The sequence below is a fragment of the Bidens hawaiensis genome, unplaced genomic scaffold (assembly GCF_021521415.1).
Source record: "Bidens hawaiensis isolate Kalapana, Puna unplaced genomic scaffold, B.hawaiensis_p1.1 tig00067230_1, whole genome shotgun sequence".
NCBI lineage: Eukaryota > Viridiplantae > Streptophyta > Magnoliopsida > Asterales > Asteraceae > Bidens > Bidens hawaiensis.
Genome location: NW_027501915.1, coordinates 17,476 through 23,300, shown reverse-complemented (window position 1 = coordinate 23,300; position 5,825 = coordinate 17,476).

The window sequence follows — 5,825 nt, the reverse complement described above, 5'->3', positions numbered from 1 at the left end:
ATGTCAAACATTGAAGAATCCATAACATGTAAAAGTATAAACAAAAATCAGAGTATTTCCAACGCAAAAAAAAAAAAAGGAAACTATAATAGTAATATCATCACATCAAATATAAATTCAAACACAATTCCAAACACAAATTCAAATTCATAACATATTAACATGTGTTATTATAATTAAAGGGAAACTAATATTGTGAATTGCAAGCTGCATATCGTTTGTATGCCCGAGAATAAAGCCATAGAAGTCAAAGCGTTTAAAAGTTAATGTCTATCTTAAATATATATGCAAAAACTTGTAAAGATTAAACCGACATTTTAGTAATTTATTGTTTTTAAAAGAATATTTTAATTATCCTATAAAACTTATAATTACGTGTTTCCAAATTTATAAATATAATAATTGATTCAGAAACATCATATTGGAAAAATCTAATCTTAGGAATATCTTGAATGTACCTGTTGAAATTGTTTGAAGAAGAAAGCCATAGAGAATAAACAACAGATTAGTGAACACGTAAACTGAAGCAAAGGTTTGCAAAATCAGTTGCATACCTTGTATATTCGACGATTAACGATGATGAATTTGGGCAGCAAGTCTGATTTAGTCTAGATCGAATAGCGGAATCTGTGATTCAACATTAGGGTTTGTTGAAATTGGGTAAATGTTAGAGTAGAATCCAAAAATCGTTTAACATACCTCATGAAATCGTCCAATTAATGATGAACGATATTGATTTGTTAAAGAAGCTTTTAGACCGGTTGAGACTCGTTCAATTCAAATGGAGAAAGGAAGGAGAACAGGGATTGAGCTTGAGAGAAAGAAACGATGTTACGTACGGTTTTGTGATACAGAGAGAATGAGAATGGATATTGAATCGTATTCGTATTAGGGTTTCATCAACAAATCGGGTATGAGTTATAAAAAACGGAAATGGTCATGTTTGTTTTGTTTTAATATAATTTAGAATTATTAAAATACTAAAAAATTATAAGATTGCAAGTTATTTTTAGAAAATTCTCAATTGAGTCAATAGCAATTTTAATATGATAAGTAGACTTTAGAATTTCTTTTAAAATTATTTTGTTAGTCACAAATTCTAAGAGACTTTGTTATTTATAGAAAATGAGAAAATCATCCAATAGGAATGAAGAATATTATTTTGCTTTAATATAAGATATAGATGAAGAAGAGGAACCACAAATGATGCAGAATGTACAAACTTCACACGCATTAAGCTAAATGAATAGTGGATATAAGACACAGACAGAACTTTCTAATTTAACATATATAATAATATCATATGGAAAAGTTATATACGTTTTAAAATGATGGGGGAATTGACATTTGACTTGCATGTGAAGAGAGAAAATATGTGCTATTACCTTTATACCTTTTTACCTTTGGTCCCCATTTGACACATGTCAATTAATTATGGCTTCTCACACTTTTCATTTTTGTTGGCCTCTGCATAATAACTCAACCCTCCTTCCATATACAGAAACAATTAAATAATTTAAATCAGCTCGCATATCATCATGAAAGTTCATATCAAAAATACATAGAATAAAGAATACTTACTTCGGATATTATAAAATGCATGTTGTGCTGCACGCCTGCACATTGCAAATTTTGCTCCCGTTTAAAATTAAAGGTCAAAAATACCGTTAAATAAATAGAAGATTTAATTATTGGATACCATATGATAGCCTCTTAAAGCTAAACTTACCCCTTTGACTTATTACCAAGTTTTGTAATGCATATAGTACAAAACAATTTTGGACAAAATGTGCATTGAGTCAGCCCAGTTCTTTAGCTTTGTTTTTTACTTGTGTACTTTGCATCACGTCTATCAAACCTGCATAAATGGGAATGTAACGGTATCTCTTGCGCATAAAACTTCTTACAGAAACAAATATTTGAAATCATTTACAAAAAGAAATTCGGGTCAACTCTTTCATCTTTTTGCAACAAACGACGAATTAAGAATTCAGTAATGATCGTTTCACATCAACACAAAGGCATACGCCTTTCAAGCATTATTTTGTAAAATGATAAAATTTATACTTAAAACACTTCCTAAGCTGCATTATTCGTAATTCTATCACTTATTTTCAATACTCCTTAGAAAAGAGTGATGTGCCAAGCCTCTCTCTCTCTCTCTCTATATATATATATATATATATATATATATAACAACATATATTACATGTGCAAAAAAAAAACCAATAAAGACGATGTTACATAGGGTTTTCACAACTCAAATAGGTTTTCATTCTATACGTCCCTTATCTTACTATTCTAATAAATAAGTCCAACTATATGCCACTTGTCATCTTCTTAGCAACTCTCACAAATTTTAACCCGTTTTCAAAAAATGGTATCTCATTCGTTTCAACCGCCCCAATAATACTAACCGGATCCATTTTTTTAGTTCTTTCTTTCTTTTCATCAAACACTAATTCCAGTTCATATCCAACAGTCGTTCCTCTCTTCCGTAGCCACCTATGCCATCGCCATCGCCGTTCCTCTGTTCCTCTCTTCCACCTTCGTCTATTTTAACCCATTATCAATCTCTCTTAAAATCTCGCCACCGCCATCGCCTCTTTCATCGCCACCGCCGTCGCCTCCTTCATCTCCACCGTCGTCGCCTTTGTCATCATCACCGCCGTCGCCTACATTTAAATTGATTAACCTACTGTTTTTATATTGTTTTTCGTCTATGTTGAGTGCTGACCCTCTATTTTTTTTTGTTGCAGTCTTTCTGTCTTGGTTTTGCGTTGATACTAATGGGGTTGGTGTTCGCGATGATGTCACTTGTAATGCTATGAAGGAAAAACAGATAAGTTGTACATACTGGTAAAATAGTTGTACTCCGTATAAATATGTTTTTATTTTGAGTTTTGACTTGAAACTAATTGTCGCAGCAAATCGAGTGTGTTCTTAACCGGTTTCGGTGCACAAGATTTAGCTCCAATGAACTTAGTTTTATCACTTTGCTACGCTCTAGATACAAGGTTAAGTTCAGCCCCGATAAGGTAACTATTGTTTTCATTCAGTGATAATATGAATAGTATGGTACTTGTATCATATGATTTTAAAAGTGCTTTAATGTTTTATTGATATGATTGTCTATTAGGCTATGAGACTACTGTGAATGAGAAATGGATTTGGATGGATATTCGGACGAAGATCCTGACTGAGGATGGGGATAGTGACTACGATTGCCGTGCTTGGATTTGAAATTGGAGTCTCATTGGAATGGTGATGGGATATTATTTCTTCATCTACTTCAAGCCTACTCGTGTTGAGGTAATCGTAATATTGTTGTTAATTAATATAGATTATAGTAAGATTATTATTATTATTAGTCGAGTTTAGTGTGATATAGGTTATTTGATGACTTGATTGCTTTCACGTGTCTATGTCATCATACATTGCATTTATAACATGAAGTAGATATAGGAATATGCTTCTTTTTACATGATATATTGTTTCGGGTGATCCTTTGCTAATCTTAGTACTCTCTTTAGTGATCAAACTGAATATTATAGGATAAATTGATAAGTTGTTGCTTTGATCGCGTCTCTATGTTACCATACATTGCATTTATAACATGAATTTATATTTTATATTTAATTATTATTGGTAATTGTATTTTTCCTTGATTTTAGTAAAAAAATGATTCAATTATGTTATGAAACAAAGATGATGTTCCTAATAATATTTCAGTTGACAGTTGACAATATGAATCTGAAGGTATGCACCGCAATGAGTTAGTAAAGTAGATATATTTTAAAATGTTGTACTCTTCACCTTTGAACTAATGATAAATCACATGTGAACTAAAGAGTATACATTTATTTAATTGATACAGCTTTATGCAAGTTTAATCGCTACATAAAGGTTTTTTTTTTCATTTATATTGACATCCTATTAATTTAGCATGTTATGTGCATATAATTCCGATTTCTTCATAATTTAAACTTTCAAAACATTTCTTATCAATTCAATAACCAATTATGCTAAATATAAATAAAAAAATTGAGTTTTTTTTTTTACTAAAATAGGGGGTTTGAAAAAAGTCATATAACATAATGAGGAGATTCGAAAATATTTACCAAATTAGTTTTTTTTAACTCTATCTTTTCACTTTTACTTTTTTTGGCAAAGAATATTTTCTATTAAAGAAAATTTTCTAAAATAAGATGGATCAGAAAACCAAAATGAAACAAATTTTATTAGTGTCTTTTTTTTTACTAAACTTTTTATTTTGTGGTTAAATTTTTATTTAATTTTCTTCAATACATGAAATGCAATTCGAAATAAAGTAAATAAAATTTGATCGCAATGAAACAAATTCACGGTTATTTATCGTATAACTATTATCTTAAAGAATTTTCACTAATAAAATTTTTAAACTTTATGCAAGTTTAATGGCTACATAAAGTTTTTTTTTTCATTTATATTGACATCCTATTAATTTAGCATGTTATGTGCATATAATTCTGATTTTTTCCCAATTTAAACTTTCCAAACATTCCTTATCAATTCAATGACCAATTATGCTAAATATACTTCCCAATTTAAACTTTCTAAATTATCTTTACGGATTTTTCAACTTATTTAGAAAATTATAAGAAATGTTACGCTCCTTAGAAATCTTAACTAGAAAGAAGGCTTATGTAACGGTACTCCACAACAAATTATATATTTGAGTACTTGTGTAGTTGAAGCAAAAATTATTTCTAGAACTAACATTGGACATACAGTTTTGATCCATAGATCACCACTGACTCCAACAGAAAACAAAATAGCATATAAATTTCAAAGACGACAGTTTCCCCTTTCAATATATTTTGCGATGACCATAAACAAAAGTCAAAGTCAATCATTATCTAGGGTTGGTTTGTACTTGATAGAACCCGTGTTCTCACATAGATAGCTATACGTCACCTTGTCAATAGTTACAAGCAGGTTTGGGCTTAGTATTCTGATTCTTGATAAACAAGGTAATCTGACCAATAGAATCACAAATGTAGTGTACAAGGAAATTTTGTCTTATTTGTAGACTCATTGCGTAATGTTTTGCTTTGTAATTCCTATAATTTTAATGAAAGTTTTAATTGTATTAACAATATATGATAATTGTGTTATTGATTTTATTTTGTTTAACGTTTAAATATTGTAATTTTCATTAATTCCCCATGTAATACACGTATCTCAAACTAGTGTATATATATATAGGCTTAAGTTCAGGAGAGAAATGAAATTACTCTGAGAAATGTGAGAAATGAATATGAACCACTAGTTTTATTTTATCTTTTAAATGTCTAAAAATAAATGAAAAAAATGTAAATGCAACAATAAATACATTCTCTCTCTTGAATTAATACAACTAATATAACCATAATAAATCTCTTTCTTTTCAATTAATACAACTAATATAACAAAAATAAATCCTCTCTAATTAATAAATATCAAAACATAATACTTAGAAAAATTATTGTTATAAATAATAATAAAAAAATATCATACAAATGTGTTCATTAAATATAAACAATAAATATACAACATACCCAAAATTATATAACCTACACTTGTTTTGAGCAATAAAAATGTACAACATATAAAAAAGTATACAACTTACATATGTAATTCGACATCAAAAATTATATAAACTAGAAAAAGATACACACATCCTATACATGTGTAGGTTATATGTTTTTCGTGTGTAGGTAATATGTTATCTTATTCTTAGAACAAGTGTATGTTATATGTTTTTGTGTAAGTTGTATATTTTTTATTGACATTTAATGTTAACA